General features: G+C 33.4%; 1 long non-coding RNA gene across 1 annotated transcript; it reads right to left on the reverse strand.

Annotated features, from left to right (window-relative positions):
• Positions 1–281: 281 nt before the first annotated feature.
• LOC115892620 lies at positions 282–8874 on the reverse strand. Its single transcript, XR_004052479.1, has 3 exons — positions 8696–8874; positions 7727–7925; positions 282–600 (listed from the first exon to the last, which is right to left on the reverse strand). It is a non-coding gene; the product is annotated as an uncharacterized LOC115892620 (long non-coding RNA).
• Positions 8875–15063: the final 6189 nt, after the last annotated feature.

A 15063-nucleotide genomic window follows, 5' to 3' on the forward strand; every position in this document is an offset into this window, starting at 1 on the left:
TTCTCATGAAAAAAATGTATTTTTATTCCTATGAAATATATCTGTTATTTCAAAGTTATTCAATATATGTTGGTAAATTGACTCCACTTCAAAGAGAATTTCAAAGATACCCCTTAAACAATAGCCTAATTAATCCAATTGATATATCCTTGTTAAAATATTAGGGATGGACTATTTAGGGCAGGAAAATGCAATATTAAACAGAGATATCTACATAATCTTAGGCACGGATACCAGATTTAGAAAGCCAACATCACCTTTCATAATGAAAGCAAGATACCTTTGCAAAGAATCATTTATTAAAACCAAACTACTATTTCAATAAAGCATTAAGATTTGCTGCATAGAATGCCCCTTGGGCAGCACTCTGAAATAATAGTGAATTGCTATTCCAATTCACAATGGAACATTTTAATAAGTGTGATAAATGACTCACAGAGAGCTTTAGATTTCAATGTCAGTGGAATTAGAATCAGGCAAACGCTGGCCCTGGGTGATGGATGTACAGGATTTTTGTGGTAAACACTTTGCAATGTCAGGACAATACCAGCTTATGAAACTCTCAGAGGTGAGATTCATGTCCATTTGTCAACTTGTTGCCTGAGGGTAAAAATGTAGACAGAACACTAGTCTTACTTTAACAGGTGATAAAAACTCTCTTAAATTCTGTAACCCTTCCAAATGACACAAAACAAAAAATTAAAGATTCTATGTATAAATCTCCTCACATTTAGAAATGTAACATACATTCATAGCCTCCGTAGTTGAGTGGATTGCAGAAATATTTTGTATTCAACTGGACTGAAATGTTCAACTTTTTTCTCTCATTTTAAAGAACTTTTTTTTTCTTTAGATCTCCAAGCTTTACAATGATATAAAAGTATATGTGAGACTTCTTTATTTTTTCTAAACAGATGCAAATCACATTTTTAGAAAAGATTTCCTCTGACCATGTTAACTTAGAACACAAAGTTAAGGTGAGTAAAAAAATATGACTATACTGATACTGTATGACTATACAGTAATATTCAAATAAATAGTTTGACTCGGCCGGGCGCGGTGGCTCACTCGGTAATCTCAGCACTTTGGGAGGCTGAGGTGGGTGGATCACGAGGTCAGGAGATTGAGACCATCCTGGTTAACAGGGTGAAACCCCGTCTCCACTAAAAATACAAAAAAAAAAAAAAAAAAAAATTAGACGTGGTGGCGGGCACCTGTAATCCCAGCTACTCGAGAGGCTGAGGCAGGAGAATGGCGTGAACCCGGGAGGTGGAGCTTGCAGTGAGCGGAGATGGCGCCACTGCACTCCAGCCTGGACAACAGAGCAAGATTCTGTCTCAAAAAAAGAAAAGAAAAGAAAAGATTTTGGTTTATATGTATTATCTCTCATGATTTTCTAGCATATGATTTTAGATGTTCCCTAGGAAACAAGTTTCTAATTAGTGCTTCAAGTTTACTAAGCTAATATCTGCCTTGCTGTTTCTCAACAAGGTAGCACAATTTGCTGATATATACAAAATATTTCTGTTAACAATATATTAAATCTGAATGGGACTTTATAGTGAAATCTAGAAGACAAAAGAAAAAGTAGAATCAACACAGCCTAATGTAAGATTAGTTTTCTCAAATTTCTTTCAAATATATAAAACCATGGAACAGTACGAAGTTCAAAGATATGATGAGCAAAGATATTTTATATTTCTAAATAGCCACAAACCTAATCGAAAATAAGTAAATTAAAAATATTCTTCACTATATCTGTAATTTTCAAAATTGTTTTTGGTCATTGCTGGTACACTAAGGCAATACTTTCTAAGTTTTAACATCCACATAAAATCACCTTGGGAGTATTATTCAAATGACAACTGTGATGCAATAGGCCTGGCAGGCAAGGCCTGAGGTGTTACCTTTCCCATAATCTCTTAAGTGAACTTATTGCTACTGCTCTGCAGACCACACCTTGGTAAATCAGGCAATAAGGTCACCCCCCTGACTTATAAGGTATAGAATATACAGGAGGGTTTATGAAAAGTGAAAAGCAGCTGCTCTATTTTGGCCTTAATTTAATAAAATAGACATTAAATTCTTGATCCTTTTTGATTTAATTGGTGTCAGGAAGTGACAGAAAGTGAACGTCATGCTATGGGATGACATGTGAATTGTATACCCATTTTAACCCTCAGCTAGCTTTGGAATTAGTATGGAATTAACTAGCTATGGAGCAGACATGTGAATTGGATACCCATCTTAACTCTCAACTAGCTATGAAATTAGTACAGAATTATCTCAACTAGCTATGGAATTAATATGGAATTGTATGGGGTGCAGACATGTGGATTGTATACCCATCTTAACTCAACTAGCCATGGAATTAATACCTACAATTTTTCAGTTGTAAGCCTAGAATATTACTAATAGTTATTTTATTTAGTGCTTTTAATTATTAAATGAGACAATACACATAAAACGGTTAAAATAGTTCCTGGCATATGGTAAAACCTTAGTAAGTATTATTCCGATGAACATGCCAATGTTACTGACTTGGAGCAAGAACATCTGGATTTTGATTTTAGTTCTTTTATTTAAGGATTAAGACATGCTTAACTCTTTAAAATTCTTTAAACTATCTGACCCCAGTTTCCTCATTTATAAAATGTGAATGATTATATGAATTTCAAACAGGTGCTCAGATTAAGAGAATACATATGAAAATATTTTATTTACTCTAAATTATTGCAAGTAAAACATAATTTTTGTTTCTAGAATGAAACTTTTGGGAAAAACTGCTTTTAAATTTACCAAGTATTGGTAGTGATTCAACAGCTAACAAGTAACATTGCAGATTTATTTTTTATTTCAGGCTTGACAGAATTTCCCAACAAAGTTTTGGCAAAATAAGGGGAAATGTGAAACTAGTGAATTCTGCACATACAGTATTTAATTACTGATTAAACATGGAAATAAAAGTGGAAGCATATAAAATATATTTTCCTATTATTTTAATAATACAGCAGTGCTAGTAATATCTTATGTCTCTTTCTGTGCTTACTGAAACATCATACATTTTATTAGGGAAGAGGTAAGAGGGTTGCTTTCTGTTATACTTGAGCCCTTATAAAAGAGACACAGTAAATAACTGTTGAAGAATCAATTGAAAAATTTAAGTTTATTCCTAATTCGATTTATCTCTTGTGATGTGTCCTTAAAAGTGTACTTGGTCTCTTTATTCTTTAGATTCAATGCAAAATGGGACTATCAGTATAGAACTTGCTTCTTGGAGACATTACAGTGAACTATGAGAATTAACCGAAAAGATGACAGGTAAGTGGTTTGAACTGATTTCTAAAGAAAAGTTCTATAGACACACAAACCTCTCAGGGCATGAAATTCTTTTTGATAATGAAAAAAAAAAAAACATAGCTGAGAGGGAGAGGTTAGTAATGAGGAAAAGGAAGATCAGAAAGGAGGAGAGGTTGGAGATCAGGAGTTACAGCCTCTTTCTTTTCACAGAGGTAGCGCCCGGCAAGGACACTACTAATCTTTTCTGGATGCAGTCAATATTAGAGTTTATTAATGACTTGGAAAAGGGATTAATCATCCATTTAATTAGACAAATAGGCAGGAGTTATGGATGCTCATAAGACCAAAGATATAGAGGTTAGACAGATAAGAGAGAAATAACTTAATAGGAAGAATTAACCTTGGAGACCAAAAGTTAGTACACTAAAGCAAAGCCACAGTGTGACTTTCCAAATTAAAATCAAAATCTGTGATTTTTCTTTACCAAAAGAATTTGTATTTTCTAAAATTTGAAAATCAATGGTGGTATTAAAAGTATCAATGAATATACTTGTGAAAAGTTGAAATACTGGACAGAGTATAAAGAATATCTATAGTTTGTTAAGATTACTTAACGTGGCAGTAAATGTTTTGTCTTTAATTCTAGGATTGATGTGTATTTTCAATAAAAATGGCCATGAAAAACCTAACCAAGAACAGATTAGGTAGATTGTGGCTCAGATCACTGAACTATATGCCCATGGTAAGAGCAATCGAATTTAAAAGCTGGAATGATATCTCCAGACAAATGAAAGAAAGCCTTTTCTCAAGGATCTGAGATAGGCAGTTACTCAGCAAATGTTTATCTATGTATCCCTTCCCTTGTTACTATTGTATTAAAATGCTAACAAAAGTTAGGAAAATGACAGTACCTTTTTTTAGTAAAAGAGAAGAAAAATATTTAGGACACAATAAACAAAAGTAAAGAAGAATAAATTGTCACAGAGTTTTTGAAAATCAATTTGATATTAACTGTCAATGTTTAAATTTGCATACTTTTGGCCATCCGATCTTAGTTCTAAGAATCTGTCCTAAGTATTTATGTAAGTGTGAGGCATACATGTTAAATATGTTTCTTACAATATTATTTACAATAGTGAATAAAACAGTAGCTAATATACTTTAATCAGAAAATTATGGTATTTTTGTAGCATGGAACAGTATGCAGCAGCTAAATAGATGAGTTCACATTCTTTATGCATCATGTCATTAGGAGTTACAGTCACAATGAGATATCATCACACACGTACTAGAAATGGCTAAAATCCAAAACATTGACAACCCCAAAGCTGGAGAGGATGACAGAGGTGTAGGTATGAAAACTGGTAAGGCAGTGTGAAAGAAATTATCAATTTTATACCAAAAAATGCCACAAAGCTAAACATAATTTTGTCCTATGATCCAGCAATAGTACTCCTCGTTATTCATGCAAGTGAGTTGAAAACATATGTTCACACAAAAATCTGCACATGACTGTTTAGAGCAGCTTTATTCATAATCACCAAAAATTTGAAGCCACCAAGATGACTTTCGAAACATGAAAAGATGGTGGACAAATAGTGGTATATCCATGCAGTGGCATGTTATTCAGTGCTGAAGAGTAGTGAGCTATCAAGCCATGACCAAAGATAGAGGATATTTTAATTGTTATAGATAAGTGAAATAAGTCAGTCTGTGATTTATTTCAGTCAGTCAGTGTGATTCCAACTGCATAACATTCTGGAAAAGGCAAAATTATAGAAGTAGTAAAAAGATCAGTGGTTGCGAATAATTCAGAGGGAAGGAGGAAGAAATAAATAGGTAGAGTACAGGGATTTTCAGGAGTCAGGGCAGGCAACTATTCTGAATGGCTCTGTAATGGTTCATACTTGACACTATGTATTTATCAAAACCCATATTGTTGTACAAACCAACCAGTGAATACTAATATACACAAACATCTCCAAAGTAAACTATGCACTTCGGTTAGTAATAATGTATCAATATTGTTTCATCAGCTAAAATAAGTATACCACACTGTATTAGCCCATTCTTGTATTGCTATAAAGAAACACCTGATACTGGGTAATTTATAAAGAAAATAGTTTAATTGGCTCAGAGTTCTGCTAGCTTTCTGGAAAGCATTCTGGCATTGGTGAAGTTTCAGGAAACAGAGAGCTTTCTTTCTTTTCATTTATTATTATTATTATTATTATTATTATTATGAGACAGGGTCTCATTTTGTCATCCAGGCTAGAGTGGCATGGCACAATCATGGTTTAATGCAGCCACAGCCTCCTGGGATCAGGTGATCCTCCTGACTCAACCTCCCAGATAGCTGAGACTATAGGCATGTGCCACCATACTCAGTTAATTTTTTTTTTTTTTTTTTTTTTTTTTTAAGAGACAGGGGGTCTCATCATGTTGCACAGGCTGCTCTTGAGCTCCTGGACTCTGGACTCAAACCATCTGCCAGCTTCAACCTCTCGAAGTGCTGGGATTACAGGTGTGAACCACCATGCCCAGCAAAGGAGCTTTCAATCATGGCAGAAGGTGAAGCAGGAACAGGCATGTCATACATAGAAAGCAGGAACAAGTGAGAGACTGAAGAGGAGATTTCTCACATATTTTCAAACAACCAGATTTTGTGGGAGCTCAGAGCAAGAACTCACTTATCACCAAGAAGTTGGCCCAAACCATTCATGAGGGATCTTCCCCCATGACAAACACACCTCCCACCAGGTCCTCCCTCCAACACTGAGGATTACATTTTAACATGAGATTTGGGTGGGGACAAATTTCCAAACTATATAGCACACCAATGCAAGATGCTAGTATTTGTGGGAACTATGTTGAGAGGGGTTAGCTTGGTAGTATGTGGAACTCTGTCTACCCTGCTTATTTTTTCTGCTCACCTGGAACTTCTGTTAAAATAGTCTATCACTTTTTAAAATGACCTGTTTGAAGAAACTAAGTTTGTTGTACACAATAAATTGGATATGTATAATAAATAGGGAGATTTTCATTTAATATTTCCAGGAATAAGAAATGGATAGATGGACTTATTAAAGAGAAAAAGAAAGAAGGAGAAAGGCAAAAAAAGAGAAGTAAATGAAAGAGAACAAATAGAAATAAGAACAAATCAAATCAAGAAAAACTTTCATGTTACATGAGATTAATGGAATTTGACATTAATTGCATGAAATATACAAACTATATACATATTTACACAAATATATATTATTTGGACAAACGGAGGCAAGATGGCGCAGTTCCCGGTTCTTCACCGTCAACTTTCCCACGCCCGGGAAAGACACGGGTGGACTGCGCAGGCGCAACCCGACCTCCGACGGAGAAAAACCGGAACCCACCTAGCCACGCCTACCGACCCGCCCCCGACCCGCCTATGTCCCGCCCACTGCCCTCCCACTCCCGGGCCCAGGACATAAAAGCCGCTCCCACTGGGCTCGCGGTGCAAACTTCCTTGGCCCCTCCTCCTACGCGGGACCCAGGAACCTCCTCGGAGAACACTTGTGCAAACTTCCTCGGCACCTCCTCTTGCGCGGGACCCGGGAACCTCGTCAGAGAAGGCCGGAGCGAACTTCCTCGGCCCCTCCTCCTGTGCGGACCTAGGAACCTCGCCCGAGAACGCCGGAGCGACTTTGTCGGCCTCCACCGCCGGAGGCCGGTGAACCTCGCACCTCCCTCACATTGGTTTGTAAATAGTTTTTTTTTTGCCTTGCCTACTTGCCTTTTCTCTGGCATTTGCTCTGGAGGTCGCATTAAAGCAAATCATATATATTTGTCCTTTGTTCGTTGTATATTCTTTCTTTATATATCATTGTGTTTTGCTCAACATTATGTTTGTAAGATTTATCCATATTCTCAAGCTTATTTGTAGATTTTCCATTCCAGTTGTTTTACAGTGGTCCATTCAATGAACATGAAAATTAATTTATTACATGATTGTTAAACATTCTGGTTCTTTCTGATGTTTAAGTACAATGAGTTGTGCTGTCATAAACTTTCTGTTACATATCTTTCCCATGTGTATAGATGTAATCTTTGCTATTTGGTACACACCTAAAAGTGGAAACAGTTTTCTAAATGATTGCAACAATTTACATTCTCACCAGAAGGAGTTTCATTTACTCCTTGGCCCATTCAATGGTCAATATTTTCTCCTTTTGCATTTTATCAGTAATTGTAGTTGCATGATGTTATTGTACTTTGATTTTCTACTTGGACTTAGGTTTTTGTCATTGTTGTTGTTGTTTCAGTTTTACATTTAAGTTCAGGGGTAAGTACTTATGCAGGTTTGTCATATAGGTAAACTTGTGTCATGAGGTTTGTTGTGAGATGATTTTAGCACCCAGGTAGTAAGCCAAGTACCAATGAGTTATTTTACCTGATTCTCTCCCTTCTCCCACATTCCAGCCTCTGATAGGCCCCATATGTGTTGTCCCCATCTTTGTATTCACAAATTCTTATCACTTAGTTCCCACGTATAAGTGAGAACGTGTGGTATTTGGTTTTCTGTTTCTTATATTTTATTTTTAAAGAAACTGCCAAAATATTTCCCAAAGTGTCACTGTTACTTCACATTCCTACAAGAAATGTATGGTGGTTTTCATTGATCTAAATACTCAGAAATATTTTGCATTGTCTGTCTTTATAATATAATCAATCTCTAGTAGGTGTCTAGTAGTATCAGATGGTGGTTTCAATTTTTATTTTCCTAATGTTACTGAGCCAGTTTTCATGTACTTGTTTGTTATTTTTATATAATCTTTATTAAGATGTCTACTAAAACTTTTTTCACATTTAAGAAAATGGGAGTTGTAAAAATATTTTATGAGTTTTAAAATTTTGCATATTCAGATAATAAGCCTTTTCTCAGATATAGAATCTGTAATTATTTCCCTTCAATCTATGGCCTGTCATTTCATTTTTTAATGATGTTGTTTGAATTATAAATATTTTTAATTTTGGTGGAATTCAATTTACATTTTAATTTTGTATGAATCATTATTCTTGTGTATAGTTTTAGCCATTACATATATGTGTATGATCTAAAGTAAAGGTCAAAATTGTTTTGCCTGTGGCTGTCTGACAGACTGCCATTTGCTAAAGAGTTTTCTAATCCCATTAAATTTTCTTGACATCTTTGTATAAAATCTATTTACCATGATGTAAAAATTTATCTGTAAACTCTCAGTTTATTTCCATTGATCTACATATCTATCCTTCTACCAGTGTACTCTTAATTGCTATGACTTTATAACAAATTTTGAAATTAGATAGTTTCAGTCCTTCAATTTTCTACTTCTTTTTCAAAATTATTTTTGCTATACTGCATCCTCATGTCTTCATATACCTTTAAGTATCAGTGTATACAGCTTTATAGCTGTACATTTTTATAAATGACAGCTGGGATTTTGACAGAAATGACTTTGAATTTGCAGATCATTTTAGTGAAAGACATCTTGACGATATTCAATTGTCTTCTCCATATACATGAATTTATCTCTGTTTATGCAGATCCAGCTTTCTGGTTCACAGATGTCCATCTTTAGGTTTTTTTTTTTTTTTTTTTTTTTTTTTTTTTTTTTTTTTTTTTTTAAATAAGGGCACGCATCACACTCATGAGGATTCTGCCTTCATGACCTAATCAACTTCCAAAGGTCCCACCTCCTAACACCATCACATTGGTCTTAGGATTTCAACATATGAATTTGGGGAGGACCTAAACATTCATTCCGTTACACAGGCTACATTTCCTTTGATGGTCCATTTCCTTCTTACCATTAGTCCAAGCTGTTCTTTTGAATCTAATTACCCCTTTTCACTATAGGGATGAGAGTACAGCATAATTTCTTCCATAGTTTTGAGTAAAGACACTCCTTTCTGCTGGCTTTTATAAACTGATAATACAAAACTTGAAAATTTTGGTAATCACATTTGCCAACACCAAGGCAGATAATGCATTGAAATGAAGGCAACACAGCCTGACGCAGTGGCTCACACCTGTAATCCCAGCACTTTGGGAGGTCGAGGCAGGTGGATCACAAGGTCAGGAGTTCAAGACCAGCCTGGTCGAGATGGTGAAACCGCATCTCTAGTGAAAATACAAAAAGTATCTAGGTGTGGTGGTGGGTGCCTGTAATCCCAGCTACTCAGCAGGCTGAAGCAGGGAATTGCTGGAACCCAGGAGGCGGAGGTTGCAGTGAGGTGAGATTGCGCCACTGCACTCCAGTCTGGGTGGCAGAGCAAGACTCCATCTCAAAAAAAAAAAAAAAAAAAAAAAAAAAAAAAAAAAGAAGGAAGGCAACACAGAGCCAAAAAAGAGATTACTCTTAGATAAGTTTGAGAGCCCCATGTCTACCTATTTCTGAACATGAACATACGTGTAACACTGAGAATGCCAGTCATATAATCCAATCAAATTAAATGATTTTTATTGTTATATTTTGCCCTACACTATTCTTTGATTCTATTTCTTGCAGCTTCCTAATAAAGAATAATAAAGAAATAAAGAATAATACATAATTGAAATAAAGACTAATAAAGAAATAATAAGCCAAAGAGGAATTGAAAATGAGAAAAATTTGGTGTGAGAAAGTGACTTTACTGGGCATGATTAATACACAGCATAGATATTACTAATCTCCTTTAAATTTATTACTTTTTAAACAAACATTACCAATTGACACCTTTACTTTGATGCTCAGACACAACTTCAGATTCTTACTACAATTCTCCAGATTGATCATAACATCTTGAAATCTATTGCATTCCTGACAATAAATAATGATAATGCTCATGAAAAAAAAGACTGGTTTCCATTGTTTGCATACTCTCTATGTTGCAAGTATTATTTTGTTTAGACAAATTAACACAGGTCATTTGAATTGTAAATAGAGATGGACCTCAGAATAATATTAGAAGTTACATTAGTTACTAAAAGTGTCATAGTAATCTGTACTACTTTATCATATGTTAAAATAAGTTCTTATAGTCCTATGACAATGGATGTACATATTAGTGTATAATATGAAATAATAATTAATAAGTGAATGTCAAGACAGGAACAATGTATGTGCTATGAACTATGCAGTCAATAAAATTCACAAGTTTACATCCTAATAAAGATTTCATCATTAAAGACAGTATGTTCTTTGTTTTACAAGTGTCAGAGGACCCTAATCTAAGAAATATACCCAACATCTTTGTTTTATTGGAATCTTGGACTGGCAGCACATGACAAAAATCTCAGAATATTTTAACCTAGCCTTTATATGAAAATGTTGCATATTGTTTAAAAATGTAAGTTCATATTTAGAGACCATATTAATAATTTTGAATTGCAGGTATTTGCATGCTATGTATTTTTTAGTAAAGAATAGAGCAAATGTTTGTTTTTAAAATCTAAAACAAAATAATTATTCAGAATTTCTCACTAGTACTTTCCACAGTTTGCATTTCACATCGCTGCAAACTAAAATAATTTCCCTATAGTATAGATATAAAATTAAATTATTTGCATTAGAAAATCACCTCCAAATATATTAAAAGATGGTTCAGGGCAAAATAATCCTATTAACTGCATAGCAGGTAATAAATGAGACTGTGCATAGTATAATCATGTAATTTAAAGGGTGTACTAAGTCTTTGCTTGGAGGACTGTTGAAGTGAGTCTTTTGAAATAGGAAAGAAAAATGAGAAGGGATTCTGAGAATTTAATGTCCTCAGAGGGAAAAAAAGAAAAATGTAGTTAAAACAGATATGCTTAACTTCAATTTAAAAATGCTTTTTAGGTTTAAAATCTTAATAATGTGTATAATATGTGTGTTAATAATTCAGCACGTCTGAGTTTCCCCAATATATAATGAAAGTTGTAAAAGAGTTATAACAAAATTAAAATACTTTCAATTGTAATTACTAAGCAATAATGATAGCTAACATTTGCTTAGAACTCAAAAATGTTATTGTCTATATGTATTACCCAACTTAACTTTCCCAATTACACTAAGAGGTATGTGTTCACTGCTGTGTACTTAGAGGATCAGAAGTTGAGGATTCCTTAGATATTAAATAGTGGATAAATTATGATGTAACCTAGTGAAATAAACACTATGCAATCCTTACAAATGGTATTGTAAAAGCATATTTACTATAAGGAAGATATTCCTATTATATAAATAAAATAATTAGACGAAATAATAGTTACTTCTGAATTTTGGTATTCAGCATGATTATATTTTATTATTTGTTATTTTCTTTATTTTCCATATTTTTTAAAGCTGATGTGTGTTTTTTTTTTTTTTTTTTCTAAATAAGAAAATTTTATTTATTACTTCAAAAAAACCAGACAAGGGAATCTTTGGAGGCGTAAAAATAGACGTCTTGTTATATATCAACACTCCTTTGCCTGACGAAATGTTGAAGTAGATACTATTATTTTTATTATTAACACCATTTTTACAGCTGACAAACTAAGACACAGAGATACTAAATAACTTGCCTAAGATTACATCCAATAAGTGGCAGAGCAATAATGGAAACACTTTAGATTCCTTGGCTAATCCGTTAATTCTGTTCTTCTGCTAGTACTAACATATTCTTAATCTTTGTTTCCGTTCTTTCATTTTCCAGACACCCTAACTCAGTCTGGAATATAAATGCCTTTTAAACGTTTATTTCCTACTTGCAAGTGGCAAAGCACAGTGTGGCAGTTCCTGGTTTTTGAAGCAATGTGAAGTAGGATATTCTACAAGTACGAAGAAAAGCTACATGAAAATTAGAATCATCATTGCATTATCTTCCTTCCTGCTGAACTCTGCAATCAGCTATTGCATTGCGGAGGAACTGCCAAGCAGAAAGGTAATAACATCACAAGTCTCAGTTGACCTATGTCTCAGCATTTTTAACACAATCGTTCTTTCTATTACTTCAGGATTTCATTTAATATTCTCCACTGTTCAAATCATTGTAACAGCAGGAAGAGGCAGAATTAGCAGTTACAGTTATATGCTCACTTCCCAAGTTATTTTTTTCTTTGCATTAAAAAAGCATTTCATATATTTGAATAAAATGCAGATCTTAGTTCATATTCTTCAGCGGATTTTGAGTCTGCTGGTGAGATTGTTTATTTCAACTCTTAGCAGGTCACTCAATTCACCATATGATTAAAAGAGCAAAGTTGCCAATACCTCATAAGCCTTTGGGTTTTCAAAGTTATTTAAAATATTGGTGTTGCTGATGTTCATAAGAGCTCATTAAATATGAAGCTAGATTTTGGATCTATAAGTTAATTTATTAAAGAGAAGTTTGCAGATTTTTTAAAGAACAGATAAAAGTTTATCATATACTTAATTAACAAAAATTGAATTCTATTAAAATAATAATCACTGAAGGCACAAATAAAAACTGTATTTTATGTTTCGCATGTATGTGTAAAGGAGATTTTTGAATGAAGCTATATATTTATTAAATTCAGTTATCAATCCTAAGTTTACTCATTAAAAACAAAATAAAACAAAATCAACTTTGAGGCAGCATTGTCTTATATGCATATTTCCATAAATTTTTCTCATATAATTAAATCTCAACTGTGAAGATAAAATATCTACAAGAAACACAAACCAATACTTTTTTTTAATTTAAGTTTAATAATTTTCTTAGAAATAGGTTCTTGAAGGTTAAATTTTTCCTCTTAGTTGATTCTACTTTCAAGAAGATGAATGAAAATTTTAATTAAATAGCTAATTCCAGAAATGACATGATAGTTTATATTAGTCCAACTAGCAATTTCCTTGAAAGTTTAAGATTAATGTCTCAAATTATCAACCTCAATATTCGAAATGAAAAAAAGTAGCAGAAGTTAACTTTTCATACTTGACCTATTAAAAACATTAACTATTTCTGAAACTATGAAGAATATGAATTTTGCAAGAATTAGATGTGTTAATTTCAAGCTAATAAAATATTATAAGCCATGTTGATATTCCATCATCATAAAATTAAAACATTCTTATACATTTTTGTTTAATATTAATGATGCTATATTCTACATCAATAAAATGATTCTAAAGAAAAATATACTGATCAGTGTAAATGTATAGATGCACGTGATTTTTGAGAAGGTGTTACATTAGATGATATTCTATTTAGCCAAATTTTGTCCTTAAATATTGTGTTAAGAAACATTTATGGGTGACAAGAAAGGAAAGGATGAAATCGGTATAAGGTTGAAACAAGCAGAAATGAATAAACAAGTAACATGAGATTTCCCATTTTAGGATGACTGGAGGAACTCCCCCCCAAAAAAATCTTTGAAATGCCAAGAAAATTTTTAAAAATGAAAGTTAATCTGCTATGTAGAATGAAACTATGAAGATCATGAAAATAACCAAAGCCTTACTCTATTCTAATAGACATCATAATTAGGAGACATGTCGCAATCCCTAAAAAAATGCATTTGAGAACAGTTTCCTTCTGTATAATAGTTTATTATTTTTTTGCATTAATTATATAATTAGATAGAATGGACACAAAACATAAACCCTTACTGAACAAAAATTATTGTTTCAGACCTCACATTTTCATCACCTGAAACTCTCCACATGGATGTATCACATGATATCTGAATTTTCTCAGAGCCAGCGAGGAGGAGGAGGAAGAGGAGAAGGAGGAATAGGGGAGAAGGAGAAGAGGAGGAAAAAAGGAGAAGGAGAAAGAGAGAGAGAGATTCCAAGATGAATTGCACTGTTTTATAAACTAAGAACTAACACCCCCATCACTTCTTTCATACTCTGTTTATTGGTAGTGATTCAGCAAACACTGCCCACATTCAACTCCACACACAAGGGAATGGGTACCAGGAAGTGGAGACCATCTAGGGCCATTTTGAAGGTCAGCTTCCACACAATCTCTATATCTGCTTCTAGCACTATGCTTGGCAAAGAGCCATGATTATGGCTCTACATAATTAAAATCTTACAAATGAAATCACAGAATACTGAAGAAAGCATCATAGGTGAATTACTTTATCTAATCCTACATTTTTCAGACTATACAACTGAAAACAAAAGAAAAAATACACTTGTTTGAGGTAGAGATAAAATAAGAACAAATTTATTTTTATTAAATTATCCTACAAATAATTTCTAAAAAGTATTTTGAAGTATTTTTAGAATTACTAAGTAGTTGTCAAGATCAGATGAGTTCTTATATAGCTTTCACCCAGCATCTCTCAATATTAACATCTTATGGAACCATAATATATATAGAAACTAATAAATTATTATTAGACTATTCACATTTTTAGTATCTATAGCACTTTAATTAGATTTAATCACTTTTTAAATTAATATCGTTTTACTATTTCAAGATCCAATTCAAAAATCACATTTTATTTTGTAATCAAGTCCCCTTGTCTCCTTTAGTCTGTAAACACATTTTCAGTATTTCCTTGTTTTTCATGACCTTGACACTTTTGATGAGTATTGGTCATGTATTTTGTAGAATGTCCTTCAACTTTAGTTGGTTTAATATTGTCTCATGATGATACTATAGTTATGAATTTTGTGGAAGGATACAGCAGAGGTAAAATGACACTCATATTTCAGGTGGTATATGATATCAGTATGACTTACGACTATTGATGTTCACCTTGACTTCTTGATTAAGAGGTGTCCACCAGGCCGGGCGCGGTGGTTCAAGCCTGTAATCCCAGCACTTTGG

This window comes from Rhinopithecus roxellana, chromosome 2, assembly GCF_007565055.1.
Source record: "Rhinopithecus roxellana isolate Shanxi Qingling chromosome 2, ASM756505v1, whole genome shotgun sequence".
In the NCBI taxonomy this organism is placed as follows: Eukaryota; Metazoa; Chordata; class Mammalia; order Primates; family Cercopithecidae; genus Rhinopithecus; species Rhinopithecus roxellana.